The sequence below is a fragment of the Cajanus cajan genome, chromosome 8 (assembly GCF_000230855.2).
Source record: "Cajanus cajan strain Asha chromosome 8, NIPB_CcT2T_4, whole genome shotgun sequence".
Classification (NCBI taxonomy): Eukaryota; Viridiplantae; Streptophyta; class Magnoliopsida; order Fabales; family Fabaceae; genus Cajanus; species Cajanus cajan.
Genome location: NC_138524.1, coordinates 51,550,446 through 51,569,274, shown reverse-complemented (window position 1 = coordinate 51,569,274; position 18,829 = coordinate 51,550,446). Strand labels below are relative to the sequence as shown.

Sequence of the window (18,829 nt, the reverse complement as noted above, 5' to 3'; positions counted from 1 at the left end):
TTATTTCCTTTTAGTAGCTATTGTATATTGTTTCTAGGGTAGGTTACTTTAGCACTATGACTCCATTTAACCTAACCTAGAAATACATTATTTTCTTAGTTTTCTAGTAGTAGGATTGGGAGTGGCATTAGCAAGCTAGAGAGTGCCATTAGCAAGCTAGAGAGTGTTACTAGCAATTTAGCCAAAAGGTGGTCTTAGGCTAAAATTTACATATTGGACTCATTTTACTCCTAATTTTTCATAGATTTGATTTAGCTAGGTTCCATTCACATTGAATGAACCTAACTAAATCAAATTAACCATTTCAAAACTGGTTGGAGTAAAATAAGTCCAAAGAGTCGCTCACCTAGATGTGTTCACACTTGTGTTCACACTTGGCCGAATAGCTTGCTGCTTCTCAAGCTTGGAAGCTTGAAGCACAAGCTTCTCCTTAGCTAGCTTACCAAGCAAGCTAAGTGAGAAGCTTGCACTTCAAGCCTCTTGACCTTGGACGGATTAGCTAGACCTTACCATGGTTCCTAGTGAACCATTGTTAAGGCTAGCTTGCTCTCTAAGCTTCCTACTCCTATATTTTCGTTTTTCCTTCATTGTAAAACACTTTTGGATGTATTGAGATTTCATTTCTGAAATATTGTTCAGATTTCTCTCTTCTAAAAGTTCCTAAACCTCTTTGATATTCATCCAATTCTCTTATCCCTTCACTAGAAGAGTGTGGTGAGAATTGAAGAGGCTTATCTCTTCATCAAGGAGTGGCGCCTCTTGGGAGAGTTCTCCACCAAACCTTGGTGGTTCTAAGGTCTCCTCCTCCATTGGAGACCTTATCAAAGCTTAGGAAGAATCAAGGAGCCGAAGATCTAGGGAGGAACTTGAAGAGGATTCACATCAATCCGGATTCTCCAAACAAGTTTCCATCAGATTCTTTACCCATTCTTCCTTTAATAAAGCTTTGTCTAAACTAAATTTAAGAGTTCTTGTAATACTTATACTAATTGTTTGATTGTAGAAGTAATGTTCAAAGTACAAATTACAAAATGAATATTGGTGCCATACTTATCTATTTAACATATATGATTTCATAAACTTGCAAGTACTTGCATGAAGAAAAGAATAAGCATTACAATAGTATGGTCCAAAATTTGGCAAATTTGAGATATTTTTTAGTCATTATTGATGAGTAGGTTCAAGTCATTTAAAACTTTATATGAAGGTTATTATGTTGGCCCTCAATCTTTATAGTGTTGTAACCAAATTTATGTTTTCTTTCATCCATAAGGTATGATGATTAGTATTAATCTTGTATTATCATATGGTTATTGTTAGGTTTTTATAGGTTATAATTTTCAAAATCGTTTTTCAAAATGAACTTGAGTAAAAAAAACCATTCCTACAAATTACACATTACACAAGAACCACACTACCTTTAGAATGTGCATAAAAAACTTTCATTAAATAACCTTTGTTAGCATGAAGAATCTGTAAGTCAGACGAAGACATTCCCAAAAAGTTTTGAGTGAGACAAATATAATATATGTTGTTATCTCTAACAAGTGCGTTAGTGTCTCAGAAAGATATAAGAATAGGTAAAATGACAAAGAAGCATAAGCATTAGACGACACAAGACACAAGGTCAACATAAACACTCAACAAGACCATACAAAATACAATCTAAGGTAGCACACAAAGACTCAGACGAAAGATGATCAACGATCAAGAAGAAATGGAAAGCTTGACCATATACAAGGTTGACCAAGACAAAAGAAAAGTCAAAATGCTTATTAGACAAAGGTCAAAGTATTGAACTAAATGTTGACTACCAGACACAGACGATGAATGACACACAAACACCTGAGAAATTATGGTTCAAAAGCAAATTTGAACATCGTCTACACTCACAAAAGAACACACGAAGCTATCTGAATTATTAGAAGAAAAGAAGAAAGAAGAACATGCTCAAATGTTAAATCATGCATATGTCAGAAAAAGTACATTCCCTTTTCAAGCAAGGACAAAAGCTCCACAGCTATAGGGTCAAAAAAAGACAGAAGTTTCCTAGGACTCTACTACATTCAGATACAGCTACCAACTGAGCAAGAAAACTTCACGCACTATCTATAAATAGGAAGTCACATTTAATGCAAGAATCAGAGCATTAAATACGAAGATCAAACTAGTCGTGAACGACTATATTTGCTTGAACGGAAAGTTACAATGGGCAGAAATCACAAGACTATATAAACCTCAACTTCAAAACTTAGTGGTTGGCTATTTTGGTCCAAAAAATGGAGTAAGCATGAAGAAGAGCTATATTCAGCCCATATAGTATCAAAATCAGAGACAGAGCAAATAGGGTCAAATGTACCTTAGTGTAATTCTCTCTGTAAACTAAGGAAATCTAAATGTGTACATCTTAGAGAGCAAAACCTTAGTGAGTGTAGATCATAGATGTATCCTCTTAGTGAGAGTAACCCAAAACACTCAAACCCGACTACATATTTATTAGTTGTAAAGCCTGAAGAGGCTAGGAAAAGAATACTTGTAAAGCCCGGAGGGGCTTGTCAAAGAATATTCACTGCTATCCAGAAGTGGCTGAGAAGAATATCCTAGCGTTGGTGAGTGAAGTTGACAGGTTAAAAGTGGTTGAGAATACTTGGAGAACCAGAAGTGGTTTAAGAATACTAGCACTGGTGAGTGAAGCTGGCAGGCCAGAAGTGGTCGAGAATACTTGAACCAGAAGTGGTGTTAGAATATTAGCGCTGGTGAGTGAAGCTGACGGCCCAGGAGTGGTCAAGAATACTTGGGTCAGGAGTGATCGAGAATACTTGGACCAGGAGTGGTTCTAACCTGGGTGTTCATAATATTCATTGTTAGCTTGAAGAGGCTGAGAAGAATATACTAGCGCTAATGAGTGAAGTCAACGGGCTAGAAGTGGTCAACAATACTTATGTACTTCATTTCTTATCTAGTGGAACCCTTCAAGTTGAAGGAGACTGGAAGTAGCTCTGTTGAGTGAACCAGTATAAAATGATTACATTCTTTTATTTACTTAGACGCAAATCTTCATTATTGATTAAATCCTTGCGAAAGACTTCGTTCAATGTTCATATATATTTAAAACAACTTTTAGACGAAGACGCTAACTTTGCTTGAAAAACTTATTACTCTGAAAGTTCATCTACTACTTATTCTTAAACGAAACCATCTTGAAAAGGAAAATGTAAGACCTTCAATTAATACTTTTACAAGAAATTTTCCCTAATGGACGATAAACCTTTCAGACGCATTGATCGTTCGTTAAGCAAGCTCTGCACAATCGTCTGATATTCAAAAGTGCAGTGGACGAAGAGTACTACTCTTGCAAAAAAGTTTTAAAATACCTTTGTTCACACACACACATATTTAACCCCCTCTTCTATGTGTTTTTCCGCTAACCTCAGAATCAACGATCCTTAATTAGCAAGTACCAAAAACATGGTGTTTCTACTTAGTTTATGCAAGTAACACCAAAATGTGATTTTTCCATTACAATAGAACCATGACCATTAGAACATCTACTCCTATAGTTCGACCATCTGATCATTGCAAGTAGTATTTCTTAAGTATAGAAAGAGATACTAATTAAAGCTTCAAGAAAGAATCAAAAGTAGAAGTTGTTATAGAAATATTTGCATTAAAGCTAAAGTAAAACCTATATAAAAGTTGTCAAAATCCAATGTTCCTCTTGTTGAATATTTTAGCCACAAAATATACATGAGCTTGAATCAATCCAAAGTTTAACGTAGAAAAAGTTTAACAAATTAGCCTATAATGGTAAAATATTTCATGTTTGAAATTTACATGGAAAGGAAAGAAAATTCATAAATATATTATTAAATAAATAGTAAAATGTTTGTCAGTGTTTTCTAAAATGAAAAGTTATAGATTATTATTTTTTTCTTATAAAAAAACCAATAATATGTTATCCTAACTAAACTTTGATGTCACATCCTATCAAAGTACAACACCTAGCATAAGGCATAAGTCTCGCCTTTAGCCTCATCATCCACATGATGATCCTCACTCGCAACACATACATAAGAGCACCAACAAAAGAAAAAGAAAAGGGGAGTGAGAAACATTTATCCTAACTCATGGTGTAGAATATAGCTAGATAGTCATACACATAAAAAAAATATGAAATCATCATTTATACATTTATATAACCCAAGATAGCATAATAAGGTCAGTCAAGGTCCACAACAACTTTCATCACAAATACACATCACATAATGTAATGGACATGAGCTTCAATGTGAATATGGATGTGGTACTAGTAAAACACTTAGACATTGCTTGAAGGCTCAATGCCTAAAGGGCACTATTTGAGGGCAAAATCTCAATTATGCATATGATGCATGCTTCACATACAAGACTCAATGTAGTATCATGTTATCACATTATCACAAGCACATAACGTACATGCATTACTCATATCACTGCTAAGCCAACATGCCCAAATTTTATCCCTACTAAGCCTCAACTTAGACTTCACATCACATGACCATCACATGGCCAACACACAAGCACAACACATTGTATTCCACAAGAGTCAAATGTTTAGAACTCAAATACATCGTTTACCATATCGCTTGATATAACACCTCAAGTCATTCACCATTAGCTTACATCATAAATTACTCACAATTAATTTCTCTCATGATTTATCTTTCCTAAATATTGATATAAGTACCTAAAATTTATAAGATCAAATACTGGAAGGGTAAAATTATTCATTATCACCATTCAAAAACTACATTTTCATAACTCAATCTTCTAATACATTGTGTAGTCCAAACACCTTATCTAAAGTTATATGTATGCTATCAAGTTCATCTTAATCTTATTAAAAGTCTAAAATAATTATTTCCGACTTCTATGCTAACCTCAAGAGACAATTATGTCAACTACTATTTTTAAAAAATACAAAACCATAATGTTTTAGCCTAAATCTAACAACCTAACCTTTACTTACCAATTTAATCATAACTTGAGTTCTAGATCTCCTTTTTAGGTGATTCCAATAAAAATTGATAGCTAACATCCAAGTATACAATTCATATTAAGATCACAAAACCTGATTCTCATAGTATCACACCTAGAGATGGGTTTATTACATCCAATGTAGAGAGGACAACACCCTCTCAAGAGTACATGCACCTGATGTGATTGAGGCCACGCCCAGTGCAAAAACTTGCAGGAACAACATCAAATGATGCCCAAGGTGGCCCATTTGATGTCTAATGTGATATAAGTTCATGAAAGACTTGGAGGATGTGTGAAAATCATGCATTACAAGCCCCAAACTCCAATCCAATTGGTAAAAATCATTATTAAAGCCTAATATTACTTTATTAATTCATCAATTACTCAAATCTAACATTAATTTCACATTTTAATTACATATTGCCATTAATTACACATGCAATAACCATTTAGGGTTCCCACGAGAATCCACAAGCAATCCAAACTTCACGATTACAGGTTCAATCATAAAATTTAGACATATACAATTAAAGAACATCAAATAAAACAACAAGGAATCATACAGAAGACCAAAAACACATAATGCAATCAATTGGAAAAACCCCTTTCATACAATATAAGCAATAAGGAAAGGATTGCGGATCAATCCCACTACCCAATATACATCCTACGCTTAGAGCATAACTACTCATTCCCCCTTACCTTGATGAGCATTGGAAGATGAATGTGGATTTCCAATGTGATTTCTCTTAAAGTCTAGTTCTCCGAGGTCTGAAGTGTGCAAATGTACATGAAAGAGTAAAAGAGCGTAAAATATCAAAATTGATCAGATAACTCCCTTTTTAAAAAAACTTAATTCCACCTTAACTCAATAGTTAAAACAATTAACCTAAGTTACAAAAAACCCTTCTATTATATAATAAAATAAATAAGTCATTTAATAACATTATAATATATCCATATACATATAAAATAATTATTAAAACCAACCCAAATAATTATAACAACATACAATAATTAATACTTAACAAGTTATAATATATGAAGCAAATATATTTCTCCCAACACAATTATATTAATATAAAATATATAAATAATTATAATAAAAACACATATTTTTAGTAAATACTTATTATAACAAAATAAGATAAAAATACATATTTCTCTAACAAATATTATACAAAAAAAAATTATGCAAACATTTATTAAAAACACTTGAAGCCTCTAAAATATTTTATAAAACCCCCTTTAATTAATCAAAATATCCTTTTTAATAATTTTAGAAAATTTGGGATGTTACACAACCCACTAAGCTTGAAGTACAAAAAGATAAAACTACACACATCCACATGTTTTTCAACAAAATTACACAAGCTTCCAACCCCAAAACACCAAAATCTAGTATGTAATTTAAAGCCCACCATGACCACTTCCTCTAGCCCTTAAACACCAAAGTCTAGTTTGTAAATTAGCTTCCATGCAAGGTAATCCACCAACAACTCATCATTATGATATTCACATCTTAGTTAGTAACAATAGCTACATATTCACTTGTTTTGTCCATACGCATCATAGCCATATCCACATCTTTAAGACCATTAGCCTACATGTTTATTCTTTGATATGTAACATTGCAAGTCCTCACACATTTATCGATTCACATGTATATACACACCCCTTGTAACATTCCTCAACAAGTGGGAATCATCAAATAACTTCTAGGCATTTTCCCAAATTTAGTGAACACATCAATTGATGGTACTAGTTGATAAATGGAACTAGTTTCCTATCAACAAGCTCAATTGATGTTTCAATCTTCATCCATGGATCTCTGAGCATCAAATAGAAATAAAAAATGGTGGAAAAAATTAAAGGAGAAGGGTGTGCCACTTCCTAGGAAAATAAGCAAGAGATGAAAAACTTGTCACAAGGAGGAATTTCATGATAAAAGTTCATAAAGAGAAAAGTTTTCCCAAGAAAGAGCTTATTTTTTTAAGAGAGAATTTTGAACAATTCAATACTCATATAACTCAAAAGTGACGAAATTACATAGGGAGGGATGTATATATAGAGTTTGGTAGCTTGTAGTGCAAGTTAAGTTAACCATGCTTTAAGGTTACCAATGTTAGGTTAATTTGTACTAAAGACTACTAACTCTAGTTACATTTTCAAATATGAATTTCTCTCCTAAAAATGTCATTATCCTAGATATGAAAGAGCCAATGATAGCATGCCATATGACAAGGTGAAAAAGGTTTGACTAGATGTCAACATTCTTAGATTTAGAAGAGCCAATGAGAGCATGCCACAAGGTAAGGTGATAAAAGTGTGACTAGGTGTGACACATGTGACTTGTTAGAGTTTGAATAATCATGAGAAGTAGTAGTCTACAAAATGGACATCCAACCTTGGGGTTTCCCACCTCTTACTCTCTCATGGGCAATTCAAGCCTAATAAGAACATATATCATTGACTAGTTAAACCCCCTTAAATACTATTAAGCCAAAAGATGATATTGAATCCATTGAGTTTACAGTTTTAATGCTAACAAACAAAACACTTTTATAAGAGAAAATATTTTCAAAATTGTCTGAGTACTATAGCACTTTTTTCCCCTATTCATGCATGAACCCACAAGGAACTACCTCGTAGCATTCGCCTAAATTTTGAAAACATTGTAATGAATGTAATTCAGCCAAAAACTGGACACGCACACATTTTTAAAAAGTAAAAATATCTAATGTTCCATCTTATTGCTTTTTACGCTTTATTTGACTAACATTACTATTTCACTATGAAAAACATGCAAATTTTTTAACCACACTACCCAACATCCCCCATTTCGTCATCTAGTATTTATCTTTTCTCCACAAATACTAATTACACCCTTAAAAATGAAATTACTAGGAAATAAATTTATAAACTATTTGACCCAAAAATACAAATTCAAAATTAATAAAATATTTACAAGAAAAATCATTTATAAAGAAGAGAAATTAGACTACTAAAAATGATCCAAAACTCACCAAGATTTTGGGCTTTCTTTCCAAGCCTAACCCATTTCTCTTGACTCCATTTGGATTGATCTCTTAGGCATGATTTCATGATCAACAAAAAAATATTGAAACCTAGTTTTTCTTTTCAATCAAGACCACACCATGAACAACACATCTTGTAATAAGATGATTTTGTCAGAAGTACCATTCTTGAATGCACATAAATTTCCTTGGCACTATGTACACCAAACCACCGAACACCACAAAACACTCTACTCCTCACACTTAACTTTGATTCATGTTGCCTATGTGTATTGCCAAAGGTGTCTATTGGAGATTGGGGTAGCATTGTGGTGATAACTAACCATGAATAAAACTCTTTACAAAATGAATCCACCTACACAAGATAAAAATAAATGCTTTATTGTTTCATCTACTACTTGGCAAAAAAAGACTGGACAATCATTAGAGGACACATTCACATTCCTCATTTAGAGTTTTGTTAGCAACATATTAGTTAAGAGTTTCCATATCATAAATGCAACTTTTGGGGGAATGTTCAACTTCCATACTTCATTCAATGTTACTTCATATTGCCTTCTCATTCATTCTCTATGTAATGCCTTGTAAGTTGATTTCATTGTATACTTTCTTGAATCATCTTCTAGCCAATGCCATGAATCTTCTACCTCTTTTTGTAGTAACATTTGTCAATTGTTGCTCCAAATTTGTAACAAAATTACTTTCCCATTGGAACCACTTTCTATGCCACTTTAACTCCCAAACCTAACTTTCATCCACCAAACTTCCCATGTTTCCAATTGTTTCTAATTTTTGTTCAGAGCTTATGAAGATTCTTGGGAATTTATTCACCGAACTTTCCTCTCCTAACCAATTATCTAACCAAAACCACATATTATCTACCTTACCAATTTTCCACTTCATCATCATGTCTAACCAATTTGATTGATTGGATCCTCCTCAAACCTCTATACCATATAAACGTCATTTTATTTACATGTTCCCCTAAAAGTCATTTACATCCTCCATACTTAGACTCCAAAACTTCTCCCCATAAAGCTCCTGTATGGTGAAACACCTGTCATCTCTACTTTACAAGGAAAACTTCATTAAACAAACTAATGTTTTTAATGCTCACTTTAAAGTTTGATGGGATATGATTCATAGGTGAATCATTAATCTAACACCATTAGATATTTTCTACCAGACTTGCTGGCTTAAAGGTTCGACACCAGATATTAGCTACAACTATTCCGATTCTTCTTCTGTTGCGAGCTATGAGTGGCTTAGACACTTGGATCTCAATCTTAGTAGCATCTCAATTTTTTTTTTGTTTGTAATATTTTCCATCTTTTAAAATATATACGAAAGCTATCCATGTAGGATAAATAAAAATGAAGTCTCCCTAGAGAAACATAAGTTTACAGAATCATATTCAGAAAATAGAAGCTCTTACACTTATTCAGTATTTTGAAATGAGAACTTACTAAGGGTATATCCTGTAATTTGCACAATTTTTGAAAACTAAATACTCACATTTTTACCATACTAGAGGGTTCTGATTTATCTTTAGGTGAGGGATTTCTATGCATAATCCTTATAATAAGTCATTTGAGGTTAGTGGTAATTTTATAATAATTTAAATAAATAATTAAAATTATTTGAGTACTGTAGCACTTTTTCCCCCTATTCATGCATGAACCCACAAGGAACTACCTCGTAGCATTCGCTTAGATTTTGAAAACATTGTAATGAATGTAACTCGGTCAAAAATTGGACAGGCACACGTTTTAAAAAGTAAAATACACTTGTATATGAAATTAACACTCGATTAAAATGGTTTAAACTGAAAATCCACATATGTAAACTTGTTCTTTTAATATATAACGCACGATTTAATCATTTATATACCCACACAGATAAGGCCAACAAAATCAGGTTATAAAGACAACCACGATTTAGGATGACACTAACAAAGGTTGATTTTATGGTAACGAACGTATATTGTAAACCATGAAAATAAGGTATAACACATCAATCCAGGCTAAAAACGAAATTGAGAAAATTATAGCTAACTCAACTCCAAAAGTATCCAAAATTGGTGATCTTTGAAAATAAAGAGTACAAGAAAAAATATTCTCAATGATTTCTTTAAATGCATGTTAAGACAGATCCTATTAATGGAGGAATGTTACTGCATCCATGATGAACTTTTAGTCATCATCTTCGTCATCATCATGACCATCAACAGCAAAGTTGAGAGCCTGCAAGCGAGCAACCAACTAGGCCTTTCTCTCCTCATAAGTAAGTTTCTTGAGGTTGTACCTGCACAAAGACGCAAAAACATCCTCCAATCACTAAATACTAAAAAGCCTAAATTAGCATACGTGAGAATCAAATGTTCCAAATGTCAAACCAAACTAATATGAGCACAAACTAGATAAACAGAACATGTGTTAGCTAAATATACGGTCAATCCAACAACAGGTCCAAATCAAATGACAAAATAGAAATAGGGCCTCTTTGGATAAAATTCTCCAGAAACACTTGCAGGAAAAAAATCAAAATAAATTTTTCCATAAACTAAAATTAGCTTATACATAAATTCATAATTAAATTTTGGATAAACTAACAGGAGAAAACTTCTACAAATTAACTTGTACATAGTTAATTTTAAGTTATTGAGAAACTTATTTAATTTTTCCTTCTAATTTTTATCTCCTAGAAGTACTATTAGAGGAATTTACCCTACCAAATCCATATGCATTTCATAATTCATAGAATCTATAAGCATTCACATAAACATCAGTGATTTACCTCTTGTGCTCTTTAGGTGGCTGTTTCTCAGATTTCTTAATCGAAGGATCAGCTCGGATGGCAGCATGAACCTTCTTGTACAGCTCCTCCAAACCATCAGGCTCTAGTCCCCGCTTGATATAGTCACTGAAATGTGATTGGTGCTTCTCCAGTTCATCTTCCATCAATGTCTGCAGAAAATACAAAATAGGTTATCTAACATTTATTTGAAGACTAATATTGGACTAAAACATTCCAACAAGATGATACTAATTAAAAATCTTTGCCCGTGCCTTCATATAGGAAGCAACATGTCCATCAAAGATATATTTGCGATGAACCTCAGGATCAAGCTCCTTCTTATCCTTATCAAAGCCAGCAAACCTTTTGTCATTGTGAGGGATATCAAAACCCCCATCTAGAGCTCCCTGTAAACCACTACAATTATTCATTTTAACTAGTATCAAAACAAAATCACACCAATTACCAACACAGTATAATAGGTTACCTTAAGGGAACCAAAGACACGGTTGCCATTTGTAGTCTTGATAAGACCTAAATCAAGGAGAGCATGGAATGGCCTTCTGCTCTCAGCAGGTTCAACTGAAAAATCCTCTCCAGTAGCCTAAAATAGAAACAACCAATTAACTCAAAACGATGTCAAACACACGCACACAGCATAGCAAATAACAAATCCATACATACCTCAACATTTCCCTCATACTCCTCATCCAATTCAAGTGTTTTAAGCACTCAACGAGCCAACAAGAGACCGATGCAATAAGTTGGTCACATAGAGAAAGAATGAAAAGATAAGACAAAAACCTTGAGTGAGAAAAGGGTTGGGGAGTTGAGACTTTCTCACAAAGTACCTGCAGCATAGTTTGTAAGACCTACTTCGAGACGATAGCGAGGAAGCTCATGTGCATATGCAGCAGCAAGAACAATATCACCAGCAATGCTAGCAGATACTATTTGGGCAATGATGTCCTTATTGGTCTAAATAACATGGTTAAGGTTTACCCTCACATTAAAACATCAACTAATGAAATAATTTTAGTTATTCATATCATAATATCATATGCTAAAGTATATTTTACTATTAATAAATAAAAAATGACAATACTTTTTAACTTTTAGCATTATAACCATCTCTTCAAGTAAAGAAACACATAAATGATAAACCTACAGATTATCATGACAGTAGGATACAAATCGAACCACAAAGCGGTACTTTGGTATGTTGTACTTATTCTTATCTTGATTAATCAACTGAATCCTAGCACGTTATTCAGTTTTCCCCTCTGCGGTAAATAAACAAAACCACAATCATAAACAACATTTGCAAGAAACAATATAGACAAAAAAACACCACGAAACAAAATAAACAGATAACATACCCCTTCTTCTCTTGAACTTGACTTTATATCTCTTGAAGTACGCCTTTGATTTCTGGGCCTTGACATAGGCCTTCAATATGCACTCGAAACAATGTCCACACAGATTATGTCAGAAACAAAACATGGGAACAAAAAATAAAATGCAGAGCTTTTTCAAAACTGATCCATTACAAGCTAACAAACACAAAACATGAAATGGGTAACAAAATGGGGCAATCAAGGAAGTAACAACATTGAAACCAAACCCCACCATAACTCAAAACCCTGCCTTCAGCTCAAAAACCTTAATGCTAGCAAAACATGGGAACATTGATGAAACGAAGAAACACGTATGAAAGAGATTAAGATTCTGCGAAATAGTGAAACTTGCTACGGATTAGATAGAAGAGGGATTGGGTACTCACCATCAGTGTGAAGCTGGATCTCTTCCTCTGAAAAGAGTGAGAGCGAATTAGGGTTGAACAGTATTTTGCTTATAAGATATTGCTTTGGGTCGTCATGGGTTTAGGGTTTTTCTCTCCCCAATGGATTTAGGGCTTTGGGCTTGCCTTGGACTTAACACCTTGATTTTACTATTAAACCTCCACATATTTTTTATGCTGAAAATTTCGACATTTTTTTTAATGATATCTATACTTTCTTATATTAATAATAATTTTTATTATAATTTTTAAATATTTTTTAATTTATCAATTTTATGAAATCTTTGTCTTTTTTGACAAGCACTCCTTTCTCTTGTTTTTCAAGATTTCAAGTGGTTCAAATTTAAAAATTAATTTCTAAAATATCATTCTATTAATAATTTTAGATAAAAAAAGTTAGACAATTTTAAATAAGGATACGAATAGGACACACTTTAAATACGAACCTATAGTTTGACCTATTTAATAAAAAGAACATATTTAAATCTTTAAAAGAAAACCTATTTATTTGAAAAGACTATGTTTATATTTATAAAAAAAAGTTTATAAATAAGTCAGTATATTTACCTATATGATATAATAAAAAAAATAATATGCATATTATAGTATTAACAATATAATTAAATAAATAAATTTGTAATACAATTAATATTTTTTACATTTTTGTTACATTTAAATGTTTTACATTTCTTATTTCAAATCAAGAAATAGAAAATAGAAAATTAAGCATATGTCTTTTCCTTCATCTTTGTGGTTAGTTGTTTCTGAAGCTTTTTTTAGAATTACCTTTTTTCATCACATTACGCTCGAGTGTATGCTAATGTACATAAGTGCGTATGTGTTGTTCATCTTACGTTGTATATCGAATAGGTCATTCGGCCACCAGAAATCGACTAGACTAAGATCCTTTGGCACCTTGGTAACCAGATGTTCATGGCCACTATCACATAGCTCACAAATGCTTAAAATATAATGTTTTAACAATAATATACATTAACTATTTGGGAAAATTTCATGTTACCTATTTTTTAAATGCCTTTTATTATTTCTTTTCTATTATCTCCAAATGTGACACGTCCTTCATCTGCCTTCTTTTCAAGGGTCAAGAATTTACTTTTATCTCTTGTCATATGCCTTGAACATCCATTATCCAAGTACCATTGCCCTTTGTTGATTTTGTGTAAAAGACATTCTTGCATAAAAAATTAAAAGGGATTTAGGTACCCATACTTGGTTGGGTCCTTTCATGTTAGTAATCTTCTTTCTGACCATGTCTTTTTCCAATAACATTTTGAAGTATCATGACCCCATCTATTTATAGTTGAAACACCTTTTTGTTTGGTTTTTCTGAATTTGGGCTAATTGTATATAACCTTCTTATGATTTTCTTCTTTAAAGCATTGACCCACTCTATCTTGGAAATGTCTTTGATCACCAATCAATCTATCAAAATTTCTTTTTCCATTTACATAGTTTGATAGATCTTTAGTTAAAATTTCAACTATGTTTTTGAGAAATCTTTTTTCATTTTCTAAAACTTTCATTTCCTTGGTGAGTTTCTTTAATTATCCAGACATGCTAAAATGAGTATCTCTTAGACATATGTTCCTTTTGTTCAATATTTCATTGTCTAAGTAGATCTTCTCATTTTCCTTCTAAGTAATTAAGAGTTTCCTTTTCAAAGAGACACATGTCTAAGCTAACAGATTTGAATCTTTTAGAATATTATCAAAAGAAAATAACAATTCTTTAACATTTTTCAATTGTTTAGGTTCAAACTCATATACTTGTTCTTTGTTTCAATATACCATCAAACATAGATTTGATTTTGTTCTTTTCCTCCATCAGAAAATGATTCTTCTGAGTCATCACAGTGGCCATCATCATGGCTTTCTTCTTTCATTTTTTCTCATCTTTTTTGAGTTATGGGCATTCTGATTTATAATGTCCTAACTTGTTGCACTCATTGTTTGTTACTTGGCTCTTGAAGGTTTTTCTAGCTAGATAGTCATTTCTAAATGAGATCCTTCTCATTCCATTTCTTTTCTTGAGTAGTCTCTAAACCTTTCTAGTTATAAGACCTAACTCATAATCTTTTGAGTTCTCTTCAACATCTTATGATTGTAAGTCTTCCTAAATTTTTAATGCTTTGGATTTCTCACTAGTCTTAAGAGTTATAGATTTTCCCTTAGGTTGGAGTTCTTCTTGTAGCTCCTATTCATGATGTACTTTAAGGGATCCAATCAACTCATCCATATGAAGCATCTTCAAGTTTTTTGCTTCTTGGATGGCTAAAATATTTGGTCTCTAGATTTTTGGTAGACTCCTCAAGATCTTATTTATCTTACGATGTGTGGTTACTTTTCTCCTAAGTCATTCCACTCATTCATGTCGCCACCCGCCGAAACGGACCTTGGCATTCGCGACGATGGTTGGACTCTTTTTAAGTTTTGAAAAATGATGGATTGTTAGAACGACTTATTCTCAAACTGAGACCTCATCGAACTAACAATTTTATTAAATAATTCACCAATCCATGTTAATCCCAAGCGGGACCCTCCATGGATTAGTGGTTTTCGCAAAAAGAAGGGTTCTTGGAGTCGCCACCAATGTTTTACTCAAAACATTGGAAAAAGGGATAAGGTAATTGATTTTCGCAAATCAACCTTGGCCATTACAACCAGAGTTGGGTAAGGGAGTCGGTTACGTGCGGGGAAGGTGTTAGCACCCCACAACGCCCCTTTCGGGTTCCCTATGACGGATTATTTCATAAATAATAGTGTAAAATTACTAAATTACCCCTATTTATTAGAAACGATTATAAGCGGAATATTTACATGATGAAAATTCTAAATATGCAATGCAACAATCAGAAAGCGGTAAAAGAAGGGATTTGGAAAAGAAACCTTTGAAGCGTGCTTTTATATATTTAAACAGACGCTAGGAGGCTTTTTGGCGCTCCTTCCCACTACACGCTCGCTCGTTCCTTCCCTAAAAATAATTTTTACTCCGGAAATCAAAGAGATTTCCCTTCGACTAGTTCGAATCCTCAAGCTAAATGCTCAGAACTCAAGAACTTCGTCGGATCGGCTCTCGGAGAGATTTCTAGGGCAGAACACTGCTCAAAAATCCCAGAATACTCAGCCAGAGGGTCCAGAAGTCTGGAAAAAGTGTCCAAATGTGTGGAATGACGTCCAAATGACGTCCTATATATAGGAGTGAGGCGCAGTACGGCCTCTGACATCAATACGGCCCGTACTGAAGTTTTGAACTACAGTACGGCCGTATTGAATTCAGTATGGCCGTACTGAAGTTCAAAAACTTCAGTACGGCCGTATTGGTTTCAGTACGGCCGTATTGTAGTTCAAATTGTTCAGTACGGCCGTACTGAACTTCTAGGAGGCCGTATTGAGCTCCAATCCTCCCACATCCTTATTTTAAGCTACTCTAAGACTTCTAAACCTATGAAGAATCATCCTAGGGTCTTCCAGGAGTCCTTTCGGCTGACTTTCCTTCGGTCTTCGAGAGTCTTCGAGTCTTATTTCCGACCCGGACAATTTTAGGGGTCTACAGCTGCCCCCCCTTTACTTAGTCAAACAGCTTTTTGGTGTACCGGTTGACAAGTAAAGGAGTTGACCCAATTGTCCGGGGAATAAGCCATCCTTCCGACTTTTAGTGTCTTCCGGTGGAAAATTGTTGAGTAGCCTCTCCAGGTTGAGTATTAGTCGTCGCCTCTCCAGGCTCGTGCATACCTCGGTGTTTCTGACAACCTCGGTAGCTGAGTACCGCCTCTCCAGGCTCTGCCTCCGTGTTTCTGACGACGTTAGCAGTTGCACACCTCCGTGTTTCTAACGACGTTGGTGGCTGAGTACCGCCTCTCCAGGCTCTGCCTCTGTGTTTCTGACGACATTGGCAGTTGCATACCTCCGTTGTTTCTGACGACGGGGTAGCTGAGTACCGCCTCTCCAGGCTCTGCCTCGGTGTTTCTGACAACCTTGGCAGCTGAGTTTGCCCTCTCCAGGGTCTGCGGTTTGCCCTCCCCAGGGTTGTATACCTCCGTGTTTCTGACGACGGGGTAGCTGAGTACCGCCTCTCCAGGCTCTGTCTCGGTGTTTCTGACAACCTTGACAGCTGAGTTTGCCCTCTCCAGGGTCTGCGTTTGCCCTCCCCAGGGTTGCGTACCTCCGTGCTTCTAGTCACTTTAGTAGCGTGAGTTTGCCCTCTCCAGGGTCTGCGGTTTGCCCTCCCCAGGGTCTGCCTCCGTGTTTCTGACGACGTTGGCAGTGTGAGTTTGCCCTCTCCAGGGATTTGTGATGATTTTGTCTCCACAGTCCACGATGCTGCTTCGACGATTGTTTTTTATTTTTGTGCCACTGAGGGCTGGATAACGCAGGGATCCGTCTAGGGGATGTGCAGTTACTCATAGGTTCTTGTGTCCCAACTTTCCATTGCGTAGTTGGTGCCCACTGGGGAATTTCTGATTCCTTGGGGGTGCAGACACAAAGATGCTCCTTTTGAGGTGAGCGATGCCTTATGATTGGCTGACGTCCTTTCGACGTTGGTGGAGTATCCCGGTTATCCTTATTCGGGTGACTCTTTTTGATTTTCTTGGTTTTGTTGCCTCTGCGTAGGCTGTTATCCGCTGGGGGATTCTGTCGTTAATTTTGATTAGCCTCTTCTGTTAGGCGGATCATCTTGACGTTCAATGATTGGCTGAATGCCGAATTCCGCTTGGGGAATGATTATTGATCTTTTTTGGATTTTCTCTTTTTGAAGGAGTGCCTCTGAGTAGGCGAATTATCTTGATGTTTGGTGTTCGGCTGAGTGCCGGATTCCGCTTGGGGAATGGTTATTGATCTTTTCGGATTTTTCTCTTTTTGAAGGGGTGCCTCTGAGTAGGCGAATGGGGATTGAGGATCTTATGTATCCCAGAGTATTATTTAGAAAGCCTCTTCATGCTTAGCTTCACTCGTCGCTCGAGTTGGAAGGCTATCTTCCACTGAGGAAGTCTGAGTCCTTTGACTCGGATATTTCGTTTGGATGATCATTGCTTCCATTGGGGGATCTTACTGATCTTGCTTTGATAGCTCTTACTAGGGATTTGGTCCAAGAGTGTGAGTTGAGAAGTCTCTGGGGAGTATTATTTCAGCAAGCCTCTCCAGGCTCAGTTATTCTGTACAATTTATTGATTTTCTGTTCAGCCCAAGAGTGCAAGCTGAGATGTCTCTTGGGGAGTATTATTTCGGCAAGCCTCTCCAGGCTCAGTTATTCTGTACGATGCGGTTGATTTTCTGATTTTTGCCTTTTTTCGTTGATTTCGGCTTTTTCTGTTGGCTGCTGTCATACACAACAAATTTTTCCTATTTTTCTATTTTTATGCGACTGCCTCATGATAAGGTCTTTGAATGTGCAACTAATGTGTGTGTGATGCACAAAATGCAAGTTTAATTATTTTGTTAATGTTTTTAGAAAAATGAATGGCTCTCCCTATCCTCCTCTTCTTGGAGGAATTTCTGTCATCGATGTGAGGGAATATTTTTGTGAGCCTTTTACGCAGGAGATTACGGATTTTATAAGAACCCCTCCAACTTTCTTTATTGACCGATTATTAAAAGAATTTCGTACAATTTTTTTAGAAACACCAATTTAGAGGCATAATCACATGGTCAAGAGAGAAGAGAAATGAATAGATATTTTATTGATATTCACAAATGGTTTTACAGAAAGATATACAAAAGGAATTTCTGAAGAATGGCTGGCCAGGGTAGGCTATATACATCAGGCTTAACAATTATATCTGTAATCGTTGCTCTTACGTTCCCCTAATTGCTTCGGGTGAGATGCCTGAGCCAGGAGTGTAGATACTGCAAGACGCTTGCTTCTAGAAGATAATCACCTGAACCGCCTTTCGGTTTTCGATTCAAGTGATCGTTGCTTGCTTTGTTTTTGTATCTTATTCTTTTGCCCCTAATTTTTGCCTAGGACGTATCCTAGCGGGGATAAATTCGCCTTTGTTTTGCCTAGTACCCTTGTACTGGCGGGCTTTTTATTTTGCCCTAACTTTTGCCTAGGACGCCCTTTTCGGGTTTTCATCCTAGCGGGCCTATGCAAGCAACGTCTTCAAGCATAGTACTTTTTTACCACGTCAGCGTTGACTGGGTATCGAAGTTCTTCT

The 18,829-nt window shown here is 35.1% G+C and overlaps 1 pseudogene; it reads right to left on the bottom strand.

Annotated features, from left to right (window-relative positions):
- Positions 1–10,127: 10,127 nt before the first annotated feature.
- LOC109816779 (large ribosomal subunit protein uL18-like) lies at positions 10,128–12,485 on the bottom strand (annotated as a pseudogene).
- Positions 12,486–18,829: the final 6,344 nt, after the last annotated feature.